General features: G+C 39.8%; 1 protein-coding gene across 3 annotated transcripts in view; it reads right to left on the bottom strand.

Moving 5' to 3' along the window:
- Positions 1-21407, bottom strand: part of LCLAT1 (lysocardiolipin acyltransferase 1) — a 200259-nt gene that overhangs the window by 150201 nt on the left and 28651 nt on the right. The window contains exon 1 of one of the 3 annotated variants that reach the window (XM_074949145.1): positions 12284-12366. The exons of the other annotated variants lie outside the window; for them this stretch is intronic. The gene's annotated coding sequence lies outside the window, so the exon portion shown is untranslated. Of the gene's footprint in view, positions 1-12283; positions 12367-21407 lie in introns of those variants that run through there. 3 annotated transcript variants of the gene reach the window in all.

Raw genomic sequence — 21407 nt, 5'->3', positions numbered from 1 at the left:
GAAATAGGCAGTTATGGGATAACCTTCCCCCAGAAAAGTTTCCTCCCAGGCTCCATTAGGTAGAGGTCATCTTAAGCCCTGAAGCAAAATTACAGGAATGTCATTTTATAAATAGACCCAGTACCTAGAAAAGCAGAAATAAAAGGTATGGTAAATAATTACTGAAAGACTTGAAATATGAACAAAATACTAAAAGCAGATAAACAACCACATAAAAGCATTTTAAAGGTCAGATAGATACCTACAAGTTAAATAAGTGATAAAAAACATAACGTATCTTTGGTACTGAAGCTATTGGTGAGCTTTACTATTTTCATGATTTCCGGTGAAACAAAGATGTGCTAAAACTCCTGAGGGACTCATTTGTTTATTTACTACAACACTGATATTCAGGTCATCCGTAACACGTATCTAATCCCATCATTCTCATATTTTCCTTTAAAGCAGTATTCACTCTGTCACTGAACAATCTGGATCCACAAAAAAGGACTGCCATCATCTGTGTATCAGATAACTCACTCACCCAGTGACAAAACCACAAAGTCTTCCTAGTGAAGGTGAAGGTGAAGGATCTGATAGTACTTTCTGATTTTTTTTTAAAAAAGAATACTGAAGGGTCATTAGAGGACATAGTTACTCAAGAGCCCAAAAACTCCACAGTCATCTTTTAATGCTTGATAGTCAATTTAACTAAGCCCAAAGAGTCAGTGGTTTACAATGTTAATGTGCCAGAGAGATGACTATCGGTAATGTGACAGAAGACTAGCAATGATTTTTACTTTCTGGAATCTACCATGAAAGGCACAGAGAGTAGGGATAACAAGAACTAGCATCTTAATTTTGCTCAGTTTCATTTAGTTTTAAGGGCCTCACCCACATGTTTAAGTAAAAATTGCCATTCCTCTGGGCTATCTGACTGAATGCTGTGGTGGGTCTCGCTCTTGGGTCCTCCAGATTGGCTCTAGGACAAAAGGTGGCAAGAGAGACCTGCAAACCAGGGGATGAAGTGAGAAATAAAAGCTTTGATCTCTCGTGGGGGATTTAGTTTTTCCTTAGGCTTCTTATAAGACAGAACTAGCAAGGGCAGGCATGTAGGAATTGTCCTTTCAAGACAGCAAGGCCTTGTTGGGACTATTGACTGGCTTAAGTCCCAAGTGTTAAGATTTAACCATGATAGTGCTGAAAAGTTCCTTTCCTGTGGGAGCCACAGCAGGATAGGGGTGTGGAGCCATATTAGCAGACACTGCTGGTGTGACCTTTCAAGAGCTGTTGGAAGCTACAATCTCAAGCAGCAAAACCACAGTTTGTACAGAGTAGTAGATAGACCACGCCTGCAGTGACTCTTTGCTAACTGGTCATTCGTGGCCTTCTGTAGCTTTTGCTGCTACCACTGGGAAAAGAGAAAAAAAAGGAAGCCAAATGGAGAAATCCAGAAGGGGGACGGTGCTCTGCTTTATGGGCAAACAAAGAACCTGTGTTCCTTTAGTCTGTCTCATCAGTACCACTATCCTACCTATCCTTCAGATTGGTGTGGCCAGGACATGGAATAACTCCCCAAAGTGGCTGCACAGTCATTTTCCCCACAGAATCTAGTGAAGTGTAAGAATCAAAGTTATCAGGAAACAATGGTATTTTATGCAGTATTACAGTAAAATTTAAACAAAAATTAAGTTGCAATAAACCACAAAGTAAAATTAACATATCTCTGTTTAAACTATTTTCCTGATTTGAAGTTATCACCAATACCTTCAGTACTAAATAGATGTTATATGCTTTATCACTCATTTACTTGTAGATATGTATCTGACCTTTAAAATGGTTTTATGTAGTTGCTTAGCTGCCTTTAGTTTTTTCCTCATATTTTAAGTCTTTCAGTAATTATTTGCTATACCTTTTATTTGTAATGTGTCTATTTATAAAATTACATTACTGTAATGTTATATACAAAGGCCCACATCATTACTCTCCTACAATAACAAAGTAGATACATAATGCAGATACCGCTCTATCTGTGAAGAAATATCAAATGAAAAAAAAAGATATAAACAAGATGGAAGAACACAAATAAAACCTTCTATAAAGGAAGGAAATATTACTAAAACAATCTTAAAAATGTCAACCAGTAGGACTCCATAAAGGTCAAGACACTTTGAGAAGCAAGGTTAATCAAAGGTTTTTCTTTGTTTATATTATTTGGTTTAATAATTCAATGCAATCTACAGCAGAAGGTTGTTTCAAGGTCAGAAAGTGACCTTTACCACCTTTGTCGAATGTGCACTATCTAGGGAGTCCTAAGTACTGTTTGAAGATACTGAGTTTCTTGATATGTTCACTGTCCAAAACTGCATCTCACAGGATTTTCAGCAGGGTTAGTTTCTGAAGCCACTGCTTAGCTGCTGAAATATTACTGACGTGATCAGTTTTTAGTGGACTTTAGCATGTATCAAAATAAATAACAGATGGGCAATGACCCTAGAACTCACGCCATTTATTTTAACATTATTTAATGTTACTTTTCTCAGTGTTAGCAAATGAAAATAGGTGGGGTAAATATTTTGATGTGCCAATGAAAATGTTATCAAATGAAACAAAAGTATATCAAGAAGGGCAATTAAAATGTATAGGCACTTTTTAAAGTTTACTGAATTTACAGGCACCAAAAGGCTCTATCTGGGTAGGAAAAGGAGTATTCCAGAACAGGGACCTGAAAGAGCAGCGACATCCTCACAGAAAGACTGAACAGTTTTTTCTTGAGAAACAAGCCCATAAAAGTCATGTTTTCTGCATTTCTTCGCTCTCATTCTTTAATAAAGAGTTACTGTCAAAATGAAAGCTAGTTCTTTTTTAAAAACACAAATAAAGTGGTGTCAGTTACTACACTTACTCCTATACCCTCTATCAATTTTTGTGGTTTTATAACCACATTTTCCTAGGTTTAAGGTGTTTTTCTCTCCTTGGTTACTGTGTGAAAAACCCTGTAGCAAAGCAGTGAAACTGAACATACAAGTGCTATCAAATGCACAAACCTGAAAGAAAAATAATTTTCTGCTGTAGCTGAAAGATCAGAAATCTTAAATGTCACTTTTAACAATAGCAGGTAATAAGTTTTAAAACATCATATTTTTAAGTTGCCAGTATATCTAATGTCGTTTGTTTCTTGTAACATGAAAGAAATTGCTGGAAAATGCTAATTGATCAAAACCACAACTTTTCAGGGAAATCTACAGGTTTTGATGACTCTTTCGTCAGGAAGGCTTCTCAGGTCCACAATGGAAGATCTGGTCAAAACAAGATAAGAGTACCCTAACTACTGATTAGTGTAGGGTTGGCCTCTTTTTTGCAAAAAATTTCCCAAAAGGTCTTGGTTTCGTTCCATATTGGAACGAAAACAAATGTTGAAACCTTACATTTTTTTGCAAAACAGAATTTTCACTTTCCAACCAGCCCTTGCTAGAATGGAATATTTTAGACTTCCGTAGGCATTTATTTTACTAAAGAGTCTGGAAATATTTAAGCCTGTTAAGGCCTAAAATAAAGGTGCATAAAAAGGAGAAATTTGCATATGGTACTTCAAACCTCAATTTTTTAAGAAAGTGGTACATTAAAGTTTGGGAACCACTATTCTAGCCCATAATACTGTTTATGATATTGCAAGAGGTTGTTCAGGGAATAAAATGTGATGTCACAGAGGATCAGGTCTTCAGGGTGGAAATATGAAGAAATCACAGTAAAATGAGACTCTTTTCATTCAACGGTCACTGACAAAAAAACAAACAAGAGGAAATAAAAATAAAATACAAATAGACAGAAATGTTTCTAGTTTAAAAGCTTCTCTAACCTTGTGTGAGGTCTGAATAGTTCTGTATCATAATGCAGCCTAACAAAATATTTTTTTAATGATTCTAGTTAAAAGCAGATGTATTTGTTTAAAAGGAACAGCTTATCCAGCTACAAGTGTTGTTGATTTCCTGTATCCACTGTCTGTTAGAAAGATCATAGAATCATACAAATGTAGGGCTAGAAGGGACCGTGAGTAGTCATCAAGTCCAGCCCCCTGAGCTGAGGTAGGACAAGGTAAACCTCAGTTTCAGAGTAGCAGCCATGTTAGTCTGTATCCAAGACCATCCCTCACAGGTGTTTGTCCAACCTGTTCTTAAAAGCCTTCAGTGATAAGGATTCCACATCCTCCCTTGGAAGCCTGTTCCAGAGCTTCACTAGCCTTACAATTGGAAAGTTTTCCTAGTATCTAACCCAAATTTCCCCTGCTGCAAATTAAGCCCATCACTTCTTGTCCTATCTCCAGTGGACATGGAGAACAGGTCCTCCCTCAGTCTTTTTTCAAGACTAAGCATGCCCAGGTTTTTAACCTTTCCTCATACGTCTGGTTTTGTAACCCTTTTATCATTTTTGTTGCTCTCCTCTGGAAATTCACATTTTTCCTAAAGTTAGGCAACCAGAACTTTACACAGTACTCCAGCTGAGCCCTCACCAATGCCAAGTACAGTGGGACAAATACTTCTTGTGTCTTAAATACAACACTCCTGTTAATACACCCCAGAATGATATTTACCTTTTTCACATCTATATCACGCTCTTGACTCACATTCGATTTGTGATCCACTACACCCCCCAGATCCTTTTCAACAGTACTAGCATCTAGCCAGTTACTCCCCATTTCGTAGTTGTGTATTTGATTTTTCCTTTCTGCATTAAGTACTTTGGCACTTGTCTTTATTGAATTTCATCTTGTTGATTTTAGACTAATTCTCTACTTCGTCAAGGTTGTTTTACATTCTAATCCTGTCCTCCAAAGTGTTTGTAATCCCTCCACCCCCAGTTTGGTGTCATCTTCAAATTTTATGAGCATCCTCCCCACTCCATTATCCAAGTCATTAATGACAATATTGAATAGTACAGGACCCAGGACTGACCACTGCAAGACCCCCCGAGATACACCCTCACAGCAAACCATTAACTACACTGAGTACAGTATTTCAACCAGTTGTGTACCAACCTTATAGTAATTTCATCTAGACCAAATTTTTCTAAATTTGCTTATAAGAAAGCCATGTGGGACTGTCTCAAAAGCCTTACTAAAAATCAAGATGTATCACATCTACTCCTTCCTTCCTATCCACTAGACCAGTAACCCTGTCAAAGAAGGAAATTAGGTTGGCTGATATAATTTGTTCTTGACAAAGCCATGCTGGCTATTATAAATCTATCAACTTCCAGGGGCTCAGAAATAGATTTTTAATAGTTTGTTCCACTATCTTTCCAGATATCAAATTGAGGCTAAGTGGTCTATAATTTCGGGGTCCTCTTTGTTCTCTTTTTTAAAGATCGGTACTATGTTTGCCCTTCTCCATTTCTCTGAGACTTCACCCGTCCTCCATGGAGTTCTCTAAGATATTAATTACTAACCGTTTTGAGATTGCTTCAGCTAGTTCTTTAAGTACTCTAGGATGAATTCCATCAGGCCCTGCTGACTTGAATACACTACATCTAACTTATCCTTAACCCACTCCTTCCCTAGTTTGACTTGTGTTCCTTCCGCCTTGTTGTTAATATTAATCGTGTTGAATATTTGGTCATAATTTACCTTTTTTAGTGAAGGCTGAAGCAAAACATGCATGAAACACGTCAGCCTTCTTGATATCAGTTATTTGCTCTCCTTCACCAATGTAATGTCTACTTTTCTAGACAGGTCCACAGGATATAAGAGAAACTATTTTAAGTTCCTTTTCATTTACATATATTTAGCCATCAGTTTAAAATGATCTAAATGAACAAATACAGACAGGAGATATGGGGTGTGGAAATGGGATAAAGAAGAGATGTAACAACAGCCAAGAGCATGACAGGTTATATGATACGTATTTTATGAAATTATGGGTTTTTTACTTGACAGTATTTTCTTTTTCCCCCTCCACAAAAGCAAGAGTGGATGTTTAGTAATGGAAGCAGTAAGATTTTAGAAAAGACTAGGAGAAGGATAGAAGTTGTTTGGTGTACTGAAGGATAAATCCAAGATTCTAGAATGAAAGCTTTCCTGAAATCAAGTGGAGAAAACTAGTCTGGCATTCCAGTGTAAACTGCCTCACAATCTTTCAGCATCTTGACTTAATCCACAGCCACAGACACAGCCTGTCTTCAGCTCATGATTACAGGAGGCAACATCTCCCACATCTCAAATAATGACTGCTTGCTTTGTTGGCAAACTAGAAACCCATACACGTTTCTTAAACCTCCTAGTAACAATGAAAAAGCCTGTAAGACCAGCTATCACTAACAGTTCTGTAAATAGGTTTCAGAGTAGCAGCCGTGTTAGTCTGTATCTGCAAAATGAAAAGGAGGACTTGTGGCACCTTAGAGACTAACAAATATATTTGAGCATAAGCTTTCGTGAGCTACAGCTCACTTCACCGGATGCATTCAGTGGAAAAATTATGATAACCAAACATGTAGTTAATAGGGAGGGCTCATGGACCGAACTAGGGGGGACTTCTAGTAATTAGGTATCCTAGGGGAACAATGAACATCCTTTCTATAGAAATTCCTCTAAAAAAGAAAGTTGGTGGATTTTTGGGTTTGTTTTTTTGTACTGCAGTAGTGCCTAGGGGTTCTAATCAGAGTCCCATTGTACTAGTCACTGAACAGACATTTTGTGCAGTGATTGACACAAAGGGGTCCTCATCCCTGATTGGGGCCCTTAGGTGCTACTGCAATGCAATTAAATAAATAAAAGCCCTTTTTAGTGGTAATGTTGTAGACAGGTCCCCCAACAGCTACGCCAGGGACATGAGAGATTTTAGATATTTCAAAATGACAGGCTGCAGTTTGAAATTTAATGGTGAGTAATAACACCCATTTGTCACTTTTCCTGTGGCACTTAATGAAGTAGAATAATTTGTCTTTTTATTTTCAAAGTTCTGTACTTCCAAACTCTCAGATAAAGAAACCGAGTATATAGATGGAAAATTACTCCAGGACATATTACATCTGACCTTTCCAAACTAAATGCAGCTTCTGTTACATATTTATTAAGTACAGGAACCAAATCTTGCACTCAAATACTTTTTTTTTTTTTTCATAGCTATTAAGGTCAGAAGGGACCATTATGATCATCTAGTCTGACCTCCTGCACACGCACTCCTGCAATAAACCTCCCACCTATGTCTGAGCTACTGAAATCCTCAAATCATGTTTTAAAGACTTCAAGGTGCAGAGAATCCTCCAGCAAGTGACCCGTGCCCCATGCTACAGAGAAAGGCGAAAAAACCCCAGGGCCCTCTTCCAATCTGCCCTGGAGGAAAATTCCTTCCCGACCCCAAATATAGAGATCAGCTGAACCCTGAGCATGTGGGCAAGATTCATCAGCCAGATACCCAGGAAAGAATTCTCTGTAGTAACTCAGATCCAACCCCACCTAACATCCCATCACAGGCCATTGGGCTTATTTACCATGAATAGTTAAAGATCAATTAATTGCCAAAATAGTGTTATCCCATCATACCATCTCCTCCATAAACTTATCGAATTTAATCTTGAAGCCAGATAGGTCTTTTGCCCCCACTGCTTCCCTTGGAAGGCTGTTCCAGAACTTCACTCCTCTGATGGTTAGAAACCTTCATCTAATTTCAAGTCTAAACTTCCCGATGGCCAGTTTATATCCATTTGTTCTTGTGCTCACATTGGTACTGAGCTTAAATAATTCCTCTCCCTGCCACAAACTTCAACTGAGCAGAGCAAAGAGACTGCTCTGTAAGCCTTGCATAACTTGTAATTTTGATCTAGTTTTGTGATACAGACTGACCCTTAAAGTGATTTAAATTAACTTCCACCTGCCTTGTAGGACAGAGGCAAAAGCAATGTACAGACAACTAGACAACTAGCCCTGGTGCAGCTTTTTTTCACATTACGTCTCTAAAGGAAAAGCTTAAAGAAGTCTGACCAAATACAATATTTTGACTGGCAGAGACAGTTCAGTAGTCTTACTCTAATTTACTATCAGAGAAAACTGTAAAGATGATTAGTTTTGCCTTAGCTAACAGCTGAAGAAAAGCTTTACCCTGGGGTCATACGAAGCACTTAGAGATGGGGGAACAAACTTAAAAAAAAAAAAAACTAGAGTACTTCCCTACCATGTTAAAAAAAAAATCAATAATTCTCTTTGGATTACAGTTTGAAGAACTCTCGCCCTGTTATCACTTTTATGAATAAAACTGTGTTTTGATCCATGTGTCATCTAAATTAAAATACATTCAAATCAAATGTCTGCCATTAGGCTTACCTTAACTTTCAAAGCATGAAAGATGAAGCTAGTTTGACTGGCACTAAATACACAATGAAAATGTATTCAATGCAAAAATATGGTTATTAATAAATTCTGAATATAGATAAGCATCCTTCATCTTGACTGGGAAAGAAAGTGAGAAATCACTTCACTTCAGGTTCAAACAGAGTCATGTTACCCTGGGTGGGTGTAACAGTACTTTTGTTTGAGTGCCATCTTCTTTAAAACACTATGGTTGCAAAGAAATGCTTTAAAATGTGACTCAGTCACCTATGCAGTGACATCTGCCTGTTTACTCTACAAGTTTTCTTATTCCACACTCATCACCATAGTATGTAAGCACCTTCCGTTAGTGCATTAAGCAACGTGACTAATATCTGCCACATATTTGTTCACTTCCCTAGCGGTGAAGCGTATGCAATAGAGTGCCTGATTTGGGGAGGGTTTTTTGTTTGCTTTTTTTAAAAATATCTGGTCACAGAGACCACAAGGCCCCTGTCCCTTTTAAAGCCCCCTGAACTTTAGAGAAGGCAAAGATAAAAAAAATGCACTTTGAGTGAAAGATGGTGAGGTTTATGATGGGCCCAGTTTTCCCATCGTTACTTATTGGGTTTCTATCTTCAGGAAGGACTGAAACCATTTTAGTCACCACTTACAACTCATTTCTGCCCTACCACACATTGCCAAAACTTCCCAGAAGACAGTGCGCTGGACAGTGGCAGACGGCACACTAGTATACCTACCCATAGTGCACCGTACTGTGCATCAACACAAGCACTCATGAGTACACACAGCACAGACACAAGGAGCCAAATATGTACATGCACAAGCAATATACTAACAGCAGCATCTTTATTCTAATATAACTTGTGTCAACCTAAGTTTGCAGCGTAGACATGGCTTTCACTATTTTACTGTTCAGCAAAGCATTTGAGAAGCGAGGCAATCGGGAGAGCATCATTACTTTCTCTTTTCAGGTCCAGATCAACTGCTCTATAAAGAAACCCTCAAATTAGTTAGCCCTCTAGAGATTCAGTAATGGTCTTATGGTTCTTGACAATTTGTATATGCTGAAATAGTTTGCCTAACCATGCTCATTCTTTGGAACAGAGAAAACTCCATCTACAAGTTACATGAGAGATTTCTCTAGACTGATCATGTTTATGACCATTTCTAAGGCAAGCTTCCACAGAATGTTTAGTCTGAAACTGACCATTCTAGGTTCGATATACCACCATCCAGAGTTCAGCGTTAGGAAACAATAGTTTTAATATCATAACATACTGTGCTAACACTGTCAGCTTTAGATGGGTTTAACCTCACCCAACGTACTTGTTTTAAATTATATATTTAGATTACACACAAAAATACATTTAAAGAATATTAAGGCTGAGAAAAGTCAAGCAGACATAAGAACGAACAGTATTAAGGTTTCTCTTGCCTATGCATTGTGCTACCGTCTTTAACCACTCAATCAGATTTTATTTTTTCCATAGTATGCCCACCTCATTCACGTCACAGAATGGACCACATTCATTTAATGAGTGGCTATTCAATATTTTGTTTTATCCTCATTAATCACACACTTGGACTATTAAAATTAGTAATTTGTTCATGTTTTACTATAGAGTTATGAGAACCACAGAATCCAAATGCTTCACAACTGTTTATTTTCACAGCCCCTCTGTGAGATAAGATGATAGAATCCCCATTTTACAGCTCAAGAATTGAGGCAGAGAGAGTAAGGTCAAAAGTATCCACTAATTTTTGATGTCCAATTTGAGATGCCGATGGCCTGATTTTTCAAGGTGCTTAGCATTATATAGCACTTACTGGTCAAAGTACAGCGCTAAATGACTTCAGTTGCAGCTGTGCGTGCTCAGCACTTCTGCAAATCAGACACCAAGGTCTAGAGCTGGGCACTCAGAAAATAAGGAATACACAATTAGTGATGACCTGGGAAACATTTAGTTAACATAACTTGCCTAACATCATATAAGAATTCTGGCACAGCCAGGGATTGAATTAAATGTTCCAGTGTGGCACTCAACTGTTGGAACCAAGAAATCATCCTTTTTCTTCCTGAAATGTTGGACCTCATTCACCACACACCTTCCAGCAACATCTGTAATAAATAAGACAGGGGTCCTACAGACAACCATCTCCTTCACTACACAACCCTGATTCATCCCCAGAGCCTGGCCCATCCTGTGTAGTGAATAGAAGCAGGAGTCCTGTTGAAAAAATAGTATATGATTACAGCTGAATCATACTGCATACTGTGAAGAATGTGGGAGATGTGTGTAACATTTTATAAACATGTCCATCCATTTCATTGTTATTGTATTGTTTGGTATACAATTACAAAGGGTTAATTCCAGCAGGAGTACTGGTATGCTCCCAAGGAAGGGGACCATAGCTTCAGACTGCCCCAATAATCAGTATTTAACAGGAAAATGCATACATCGTGCCCTTCGATCGCGCCCTTTAAAGTTTACATCTATTCCCGATGAGATCAACTGTCTGGCTGCTGACCCCAGTGGGAGGTCCCCACTTGTAACCTCAGAAGTGGGGAGCCTTCAAGCAGGAATATAGAACAAAGAACTTTGCACTCAGAGACACTGAAGCACAGGGAGGATGACATAGGGACCACAGAGAAACAGACTGAACCTCAGCCTCCAGAATGGGGTGCCTGGGAGAAGATAAGCCTACCTAAGCTTTAGGTAAGACAAATGCATATAGACTATTCAGTTAAAGCCCTTTTTCTTGTAATGCTTTGTTCCTGCTGTTAAGAACAAACAATACTTTATTTTGAAAAACCTGTTCTGGGTCACACTGGTCACAGATCTCAAGCAAAGACTATGGACAGCCAAATCCAGTCAGGCCTGCTGAGTAATCACAGTTGGTACACAAGGCGCTACAGCCCAGCACCTTTTTGAAGTGGAAGAATTGCAAGATTCCACCTCAGAAAGGTAAAAGTCTAAAACCTGGAGAAGGCACACTCAGTGATGCACGAAAATATCAGAGGTGCAGCCAGCTCTGAATTGCAACACATACAAACAAGAGTTACAAATTAAGATTCTACAAGCAACACTAATTCTCGCATCTTGAGTGCTTGACTTTGCAACCTCAACATTTTTTTAACATTAAATACATAGGATATTACGTGGAAAAATAAAAAGCAAGCTAAAAACCCAAGAATTTAATACTGTGGATCCATAACGATCCTCACACAGGTCATCAGCAGAGTCAGAACCTTTAGATTTACAGCACACGCCTCTACAAAGCAAGATAATCAAGTAAATGGTAGACGCAGCAGCAGGCTGTTATCCTGTATATGGGCCAGCCACACAGTGTCCTAGGTTCAATTCCAGGTTCTAGAGGAAATTGTACTCTAGTGGTTACAGACTATTCTGCCCCTACCTCCGACTCCCTGATCCCCAGCGAGCTCATGCCTCACTCTGTTCCTATCCCTCCTTCTCCCCTGGCTCTTATTTCTTTCCCCCCAGCTTCTGTCCCTACTACCTCTGCCCCTTAGCCCTCTATATTCCAGTCAGGCTGTTTCCTCCTCCTCCATGCTGTCTGGGCACTAGCAGGTACAGCACTGAACGCAAAGAAAGGAGTCTCCCTACAGTCAGTTCTGCTGCCTCGCACCACAGCAGCCCCTGGTAGTCATGGGAAGGAAGTGCAGGGAAATGCCTTCTCAGCCCCTTCAGCCCGGGGATAGAGCATGCTCAGTCACTCTGTGAGGATGGCGCACACACAGTTTAGTTGATGCATAGATGGTATGGGTGAGCATGTGCTAAGTGAGATTTTCAGAGGCTTATTATAACTTGGACAGATTTTCACAGGGATGGCAAAATGCATTAAACACACAGTCTTATCATGGAAAGCATTCGGAAGCCTTAACGATAGACAGCTACGAACTCTGCCTATAGTTTTGCCCTTTGTATATTTATTTTTTAAAATAAATATCTAGGTACTTACATGGGTCTCAGCACCTATTTTTTTCTCTTTATGCTTAGAATTGTACACAAATGTTTCAGTGACTGGTGCTCTACAAATACCCCCTAGAAAGAAAGAAAGCATAATTTCAAATACCATAAACATATTGAAAAAAGAGTAAAGCTGGTCAAAACAAGCAGATTAATGGGTGCACAAACCAAACATTAAAGCTGTAATTAACCCAAAAGCTTGTGTTTCAGGCTAATACAGTGTAATTGTGTATTCAGAGTATAACCCCTTAACCAACAGTCTAGACTGAACTTAAAAAAGTAAAGGAAAAAAAATAGTAAATCCAATCATTTTTAATATGCTTCACAAGCCGATTGTAGCTTTTTATCTAAATCCTAGCTCATTATATTTTCATGGGTATCTAACGCACTTTGCTATATTCTTCCGCTTCAGCAACACAATACTGCATAGTGCTATTAATTACTCTTAAGGTGCAGATTTAGACAGAAAAAAGGTAATATGATAATCCTGAAGTTTAATCTTCCTATTTTTTCCTCTCGTTAAAACATTAATTTTATCTTATTTTAAAACTACAAGGTATTGATGAAAGCAAATTTATGGAGTTTGAGGATTAAAAGACAAAGCATTGTGACTGTTTACCTTTATGATCTTCCTGCTAACTAAAATTTTTAACCAGATACTCATTTCCTCATTCTGCTGTGTTGGGGAACCACCTCCCAGTCAGAACCTAAAAGAGACAATCTTAAGAGAAAACAAAATATTTTTCCCTTAAGGAGAGGTGAGAGGAGGGGGAGAAAAAAATAAGTCCTCTTGATTTTCACATTTATGAGATTTACTTGGAATTTAAGTGACCTTGCTTCAGAGAAGTAGTTGAAATGCTTTAATTAAGCCACTTTTTCTGGACGCATACTTCCTTAAGAATATTTTTAATATAACTCAATATTGGCTGCATCTTTCTTGACAGCTGGTATTTCCTTAACAGACTGTCTCAAATGGCTTATATAAAACATTCTTTCTAAAATTCATTTCCTTTCTATGTAAGAAGTTAATACAGCAAGAGAAAACAAGAATGTTTTAGGCCTTGTGGGATATACCAACAAGTTTTGTTTTAAAATTATCTGAATGTTTTCGTAGAAATGCTCACCCAGCTGTAATTTAGTGTTTGAAAAATGGAATTCTTAACTGCAATTCTGCTTCTCTGTAGATCGAATTCCAACAGGATTTTCACTCTTAGTTCTTACCTCTGCAGCATAAGTCTGGTGGAAACCCAACAGCTCTTGATAATGTTAAACCTCAATGGGCAAACAGTAAGAGTAGGGATATTACTACTCTGTTACTGTTACCTATGCAAAGATAACATGTCTATGGTTTTCTACCCAACAGGGGTAAAAAGGATGTCCAGGAAAGAGCTCCCATGGTAAGATAAAGAGAGGTGCCCTCATTTCTGAGTGATCAAAGGCCAGACTCTCAACCTGATGAGCTCAATGTTGGCCATTTGCAATAGACTGGTACCTCCTGAACCAGTACGAGGTTATTACATTCTTCTAAATCACTATCTCTACTAGCTTTACTAAGACCTTTTATACAAGATGAACTGGCATAGAGAAGCCTTCTTCAATGGAGGAGAAGCACTTACAGGGGACGGCATACCTGCCTCACACTCTATCCTGATATCTGTTCAAAGTTCTTTTAGAGTTGGGAAAACTCTACCAGTCTCAGTGCAAAGAAAATAATACCCAGGAGTGAGAATCCTGGCAAATGACATATTTACAGAAGGTGGTTATTACAGTCCTTATAGCAGATGCAATTGGTAAGCTTCAGTACAGATTGTGAACATTTAGCTAACTGGCTGGTAGGCTGTAACAGTAAGAGCAGTCTTGTCAGAAAGAAGAGTTCCCCAACAATAAGTTAAATTTTTTTGGGTGTTGTCCCATTGGCTCTCATGAAAACATTTTAAGTTTGTTAGATGAGACCATTTTTTCAAGTCAACAGTAAATGGAAATTTCTCTTAAAGCAATATTCTACAATAAAAGTCTATATGAATAAAGTGGCAAAGAGTCCTGTGGCACCTTATAGACTAACAGACGTATTGGAGCATAAGCTTTCGTGGGTGAATACCCGGTTTGTTGGATGCATGTGACATGCATCTGACAAACCGGGTATTCACCCACGAAAGCTTATGCTCCAATACGTCTGTTAGTCTATAAGGTGCCACAGGACTCTGCTGCTTTTACAGATCCAGACTAACACAGCTACCCCTCTGATATAGGAATAAAGCACATGCAATATAGACAAATGAAGCACAATTTCCTAAATTGAAATTCTGCAAAAACTTTAGGTATTTGGTTCCCAATAATTGTTTTATGTTGCCACGTAGAACGGTAAGAAAGCTGCCTTATTGTTCATATGAAGGGAGTAACTTCCACCAAATCCTAAAGCTACCAAGAAGGAGCTTTTCTAAACCTAAGTTTTCCTATTTCTCAATTAGTCAAGGAAGTAATGTGCTTCCAATATTTTAGCAAAGAGCTCCCACAAAAATTCTCTTTGGCTGTTACACCCTGTGTTTCAAGATTCAGAGCGGAGAAATAATGAACATGGGGAAATTATTAATCTTTAAAAAAAATTTTTTTAAAAATATGGTCTCAAGCAGAGGAAGGGGGAAAAGTCAGCACTACTGGGCAAACTTCTAAGTGCAATTTGCTGGAAAGAATGAAGGACAGTTACTTCCCCTAGAGTAACTCTGGTTCTTCAAGACATTGTCAGTGTGGATCCCACTATAGGTGCACAGGTGCCTCATGGGTGTGTGATCAGATTTGTTTGAAAGCCATGTCCATCAGTGCAAGGTGTGACAAAGTTCCTGCTCTACCTTGGTGGGTCTTGCGCTTATTGGCGGATTTGCTCACCTTGGAGCTTCACGGCAGCCCTCAGCTTGGCCGTTTTTCTGAATTCACAGTCCAGGTCGACTCCTCCTGTGTCTGACCAGGAGTTGGGAGGATTTGGGGGCAACCTGGGCCTGCCCTCTACTCCGGGTTCCAGCCCAGAGCCCTGTGGAATGCAGCTGTTTAGAGTGCCTCCTGCAACAGCTGTGCAACAGCTACAACTCTCTGGGCTACTTCCCCATGGCCTCCTCCCAACACCTTCTTTATCCTCACCACAGGACCTTCTTCCTGGTGTCTGATAATGCTTGTACACCTCAGTCCTCCAACAGTCCACGTTCTCACTCTCAGCTCCTAGCACCTCTTGCTCCCAGCTCCTCACACGCACCACAAACTGAAGTGAGCTCCTCTTTAAACCCAGGTGCCCTGATTAGCCTGCCTTAATTGATTCTAGCAGCTTCTTGATTAGAACACCTGCAGCCAATCAGCCTGTCTTAATTGTCTCCAGAAGGTTCCTGATTGTTCTGGAACCTTCCCTGTTACCTTACACAGGGAAAAAGGATATTAGCCCCAGGCTAAGTAGATATCTGCCTTCTGTTACTCTCCTATAGCCATCTGGCCTGACCCTGTCGCAAAGGGTAGAGCAGCCATTTGAAGCCTGTGATAGGTGAGGATTCCAAAATGCAAGGATGGAGGGCAAGTCACAGGATCTATGCTGACAACTTCTTGAAGAATTACAGTCACTGTAGGAAATAGTAACCATTCTTCCTTCTTGGAGCATATGTCAATGTAGAACCCAGTGTAGGTGACTGGCAAGCAGTAGCTCCTCATTCCCACCTTCTTCAGGAATATCTGCTGCATCAGTTGATCAGTGATTGAAGTATTGCTCTTCTGGACTTGGCATCTGACCTAGCAAAGTACAGTGTTTAAGAAAGGTCAGTGGGTTATTCCACATTGCTGCTTTGCAGATTTCTGATACTGACACATTTTTGAAACAGGTGGAGGAATATTGCCTGAGCTCTGGTGGAGTTAGCCTTGATGTTTGGTGGGAGAGGTAAACCAGCCAACTGATAAGACAAGGTGATGCATTTTGATATTCTTTGTGGTGGGATGGCCTGACCTTTAGATCTCCCAGTCCTAGCCAGAAATTGATGGGGCAACCATCTAAACGGTTTGGTACTGTCAACGTAATAAAGGAAAGTCCTGTGCATCTGATGTGTGCAATTCCTTTACTCCTGGTGTAGCATGTGGTTTTGGGAAGATGACAGCTAGATTGACTGTTTTAGATTAAATTCAGAGAGATTAGTTTAGGAATTAATTCTGGGTGAGACTTTAGCTCCACCTTCTGTCAAAGGAATATTGTGGGGGAGGGGGGAATATGTTCCGCTAGAAGCACCTGAAGCTAGCTTACTCTTCCAGCCAAAGTGACAGGAAACTAGGAAGACAGCCTTTAGGGAGAGGTAGTGTAAGCAGCATTCTGAGAAAGGTTCAACTGGAGTTTCCATGAATCTCAGCAAGACTATATTGAGGTCCCAGGCAGGAGTAGGCTCTCTAACTGGTGGATAAGTGTGCATTAATCCTTTGAGATACTTTGGTATTGTGCTGTGAGAAAAGACAGAACATGACTGCATGGGCAGATGGCAAGCTGAGACCCAGACAAAAGACCACCTTGTTTTAAATGTAGTAAGCAGAAAGAATCTTTAGTACCAAGGGCTGTAGGAACAGTCTGTCCATGGTACTTAGCCAGCCAACAGCTACACCATCAGATACAGAGACTTCAGGTCTGGATGGAATGTCTAACCGTCCAAACCCGATTTCACAGCACCACGGTCTGGGAGCTAGATTGGAGGCTGAATGGATATCTGTAACAAGACAGTTTTAGCTGATATCTGTCACTATGAAGCCACAATAATGATTGCAGCATTGTCCCTTCTGACTTGGGAATCGGTCGAAAGGCATAAAGTAGGCCTCTGTCCCACTGCAGTAGAGGAAGGCTTCCAGCAACAATCCTGGTCTCATACTTCCTCTGGAACAAAAAGTTTGACATTTGGCATAGTACTTAGTGGTAAACAATTTTACAACGGGAATCCCAACTGGACTGAATGCCACTCCCATGATGGAGCTGTACAAAAGCCATTCATGACCAGATCAGACTGCCGGCTGAAGATGTCTGCAAGGCTGTTGCTGACTCCTGGAAGATGAAGTGCCAGTGTGTTTACCCCGTTTTGAGAGCACCAAGTCCAGAATTCAATAACCTCCAAGCCGAGAGGTGAGTTTATTTAGTACATGGCTGTCATGTTGTCTGTGAAGATCTGCACTACTGGCTGTTGGAAGACAGAGAAGAATACCATACAGGCCAGTTTGATAGCTCCAAGCTCCAGGATGTTCGTGTGCAGTCCCATGTCATCTGGAACCAAAGTTTCTTGAATTTGTAAGTGCTCCAAATGAGCTCCCCAACCCGTCCCTAAAACAGCCGTGATTAGCAGCTTTGTTTGGGAGAAAACTGAAAAAGATACCCTTTTCCATGTGTTTGTGGGTTCCTGCCCCTAAGCCAGTTCTGCAATGACAATGTGTTACTGTGACCTTTCTGTCTGATATCTCAGAGAATAGACTAACCTGAGCCAGAGCTGAAGGAGCCACAGGTGAAGTCTGGCAAGCGGGATCACTACATGCACCCCCACATATGGCCTAACACTGCAATGCATACCCATACTATCATAGCTGGTTTGGATATAACTGAAATATGCGTGTTTGTAAAGAATGGATGCTGTCCTCAGGCAGATATGTTTTCTCTGATCTGGATTCAATCAGTTCTCCTATGAACTCTATGATCTGTGATTGGTAAGTGACTATTTCTCATAGTTCACTAGATGGCCCAGCCAGATGAAGAGAGATAGAGGGCATTCCAAGCTCACTGCTATCTGCAACTGAGATCTGCCTCTGATCAGCCAGTCATCCAAGCAGGGGTAAACATGAATGCCTTGTCTTCTCAGGTAGGCTGCTCACACTGCTAGGCATTTTGTAAAGAGACTCAGTGCTGTGAAGAATCTGTATGACAGTACCTCTATCCAACAGCCATTTGTCTGAAGTGATAGCTGACCAGGCCTGAGAGGACAGGGTAAGATATCTCCCAAAGATGGTTGCTGGTTCCTAATCAGCTCTGATGTGGCTCCCAACACGGTCATAAAGTCTGTTACCTAGTTGAAAGGGCAGATTGGGCAAAAGAGAATGAAGATGGGCTTATCCTCAAATATCTGATCGCTTCTGTCATTGATACTCCAGCTCTCTACCATGGCTGAGGCCATTGCTTCTGTGGGGGACTGATATTTGTAGGGATTTTCGTGGGGTTTTGGTGTATCAATCCCCAATGACCTCCGCAAACTTCTTCCCTTCAAATTGAAAGTTCTGTATATACCGGATTCTCACTCTAGAGTCCTGAAATAGCAAGAGACAGGTACAAACTCCAAGGCTCAGGTTTTTGGCTCTTCAAGTTACTAATATAAGCACAGGTCCCTGCAAGCTCACAAATACTTGCAACCAGCTCCCGATGTAAATATTTGTAACCAAACAACAAGAACTACAAAAAACAAAAACAGCACAAACACACACACACACACACACACACACAAAGTGTGACTCAGAATTTCTCTTCCAACCTCTTAAGGGAGGCATGCAGGTTAGTGAATTCAACAAAGTGAGTGTCTAACATGTAATTATATAGTGTATTTTAGAAGTCTCCATTTAAGTTACATATTCAAACTTCTAATTATCAAGATAACATTTTCAGTATATAGTTGCTGAATTTTGAAAGAAAAAAGTAAATTTTCTTTTTTTAAAGAAGCCATATTCTCTGGATTTCTACTGCTGATGTCTAACAACCTCAAGGGATGTTTCTAAAATAAACCCTAACTGAATTGAGCAGACACAGCTTACTTAATAACAGTATATTACAATGTTATATTTATACACACAAATGCAACCAAAACAGGTGAGGTTCAACTATTATCTCACAGAATAGAAGGCTCCTCAGTGTAAACACTTTACAAAGGTAACTAAAAGAAAGACATGAATAAAGACTCAGAGAGCTTGGGCACCCCATCTCAGGAAGAGATTCTGCAACAGACATGACACAAACCATTGGCATGTCTACACTAGAGCATGAAACCATAGCTAATTCAACTCGTATGATTGCACCAACATAAAGAGCAATCATGCATTGCAGAGCAGACATACTATTTCATCTACCATTCTGTTACATGTCCACAAGCACCACAGTAGTGAGGTGGACTACCTTCTGAGTATCCACAGTTTGACAGCTCCCTGAATCATTGGCTTGTGATAGATTTCGAAAGGGTTTCCGGGAGGCCAAAGGAATTATGTGAGAATGGGTCAAATTCCCAAAATTCCCTAAGAAATGATGTCATTTCCACAAGTTATTTTCAAAACAGAGGATTGACTTAACAACTTAGAGCTCACTATTTGTTCACAGACACAGTTGTTTTCTTGAGGTCTTGCAAATTATGTGGCTTCAGTGGTGGTGTAAAGGGTTCTGGCAATAATTCCTGGGGATAGACATAGCCTAGAAATACATGGAATTCATGCTACAACTCAATGACAAATGTGGTGCTCCCAACCCTGGCCTCAATCGGCTCTGTGAAATACATTTAACAAGCAAAGCACAGCTCTTGAGTGATGACCTTGATTACAGACCGTTGGGACAGAGTTGTAGTCAAGACCAGGATGAGCAGCAGTGGCTGCAGAACTTCAGAAAGAGGAAGGAGTCTTTTCTCTGCCTCTCTGGGAAGAAGGTCTAAACACCGCAGTGCCAGACCACAAGGATGAGAAACCTCTCACCATGGAGGGCTGCTAGGCCTCTCAGCACTGACCATTCAGAGATCTGGTGGAAAGGACATTCCACCAACAAGTCAGTCTGGCACAGCTGGCCAGGTGCATTCATGTGCCCAAAGACACCTAAACCTCAATTCACCTTGAAGATTTTGACTTAGTTGATGACCTACCGCTTCTAAACGGACATGGCAGTTGGACTGTAAGGACTATCTTATTGCAAAGTCTGGAGATACTAGCAGAGTGCAGCACTCCGCACAGAGGCATGGTTCAGGCTTCTATTTCAAGAAAAGAATCTCTAACATACTTGGGAACTTTGTAGCTATTCTGGAATATTCCACCATAAAGTTTCGGGATACTCAAAAGTATTCTCACACTCTACATATTTTAATATGCTACTGTACCTCATTACATCTTCCATAAGAATTATATGCTGTAAGACGTAATACATTTTAAGAGAATTTGCTAAAACTGTCTTCCTCTCAAGAGGAAGGGAGGCAGAAGTGAATATACTGATGGTCTACCAATACGGAACAGGATCCTTGGAATGGTGGCTAGTGAATGGTAACTAAATTTACTTTTGCCTACATTTAATTTCCGTAACATCAAAACTACAAAACTGTTTTGGTTTCACAGACAAACGATCTCCCAAGTATCCTTCAAATTACCTACTATAACAAGGATAGGAAACAGCTGCTTAAACCTGGGCATTGCTTGCATGTATTTGTCATTCAAGAGCTATTAAGATGTGTGATTGGATATAACCATTGTTATTTCACCCACAGGCAAGACCCAAATGAAACCTCATTCAATTTAGTTATTTCATTCTCTTACATTTGGGATTTTTGCTTTTTTACTTGCTGAAGTTGACATTATTGTACACAATTACCAGAATACACCTCAACATCTGGCACAAACAGCTATTTGCACCCAGTAGAGTTTCAAAACTAAGATGTCTCTCCATGTCAAGAAATAAGTAAGACATTCTCCCTTCAGATTAGGGGAATTGCAACAGGCACCATGCCTAGCTTTATTACAAATGTAAGTGTGGAAAAAAAGTTTGCCTCTAGTTCCTATATAAATTAAACAGCTATTTTAAGTCAAGTTTTGGGAACTGAAATCCAAGATAAAACCACTGATGTCAAAGAACAAAATGAACTGAAAATGTTCATATTTCAGTGAAAATATTGCCAAATACAAACAGTGGAAACAGTGGATAATTGTCAAGTTGTTATTTAAAACTTCGTATTCAAGTGGAATAAATTTAAACCTTATGTTCTTAATAAACTAATACTCTGTCCTCTAAGCAAAACCATAATTCTGAGAAATCTTCACTCCCTCTACCACTTGCGATGGTTAGAAAGAGATGATTCTGCAGAAACACTCCTTATAAATCAAATAGACATGAAAGTAGA

Source organism: Natator depressus, chromosome 3 (assembly GCF_965152275.1).
Source record: "Natator depressus isolate rNatDep1 chromosome 3, rNatDep2.hap1, whole genome shotgun sequence".
Lineage (NCBI taxonomy): Eukaryota > Metazoa > Chordata > Testudines > Cheloniidae > Natator > Natator depressus.
The sequence above is the reverse complement of the archived record's forward strand: the minus strand, read 5'-3'. Positions and strand labels throughout refer to the sequence as shown.